The sequence below is a fragment of the Penaeus monodon genome, chromosome 31, assembly GCF_015228065.2.
Source record: "Penaeus monodon isolate SGIC_2016 chromosome 31, NSTDA_Pmon_1, whole genome shotgun sequence".
Lineage (NCBI taxonomy): Eukaryota > Metazoa > Arthropoda > Malacostraca > Decapoda > Penaeidae > Penaeus > Penaeus monodon.
Window position 1 is genome coordinate 569,263 of NC_051416.1, and position 484 is coordinate 569,746.

The following is a 484-nucleotide window of genomic DNA, read 5'->3' on the forward strand; positions in this document are numbered from 1 at the left end:
GCGAATTGCGTTACACACTTGAGCCGTGCCTCGTCGACTCCAGCGTGAGCTAAGTGCAAAAGTACTTGGGTCGAAACAACATAAAAATGTGAACAATGTAGGTACTTGGGGTGTTTTAATACCATCCCGCCCCTCCCCCTCCCTTACCCCCTCCCGAGGTCTACCCCCCGGTGTCCCGCCCCCCCTCCCCCCTCCCCACAAAACCAAATCTCCCTTTACATCTCAACACGAACCTTGCGCTGCATCGACTCGTAAAATCAATAAAATCCAAAATAAAACGCGACTCAAAGCAAGAACACGAACTTTTGAGCACCGAAAATGTTCCAATTTATCCGAACCCTCGTGAAGAAAGAGTTTATAAACAAAGGAACAATAAAATAAATAGACCAATTTAGCAAATAAGGCCACCAGCCAGTAAAGGACAGAAAAGAGGGAAAACACTAACAGGCAGAAATGGAGGGAGGAAAAGAGGAGAGTGGGCAGT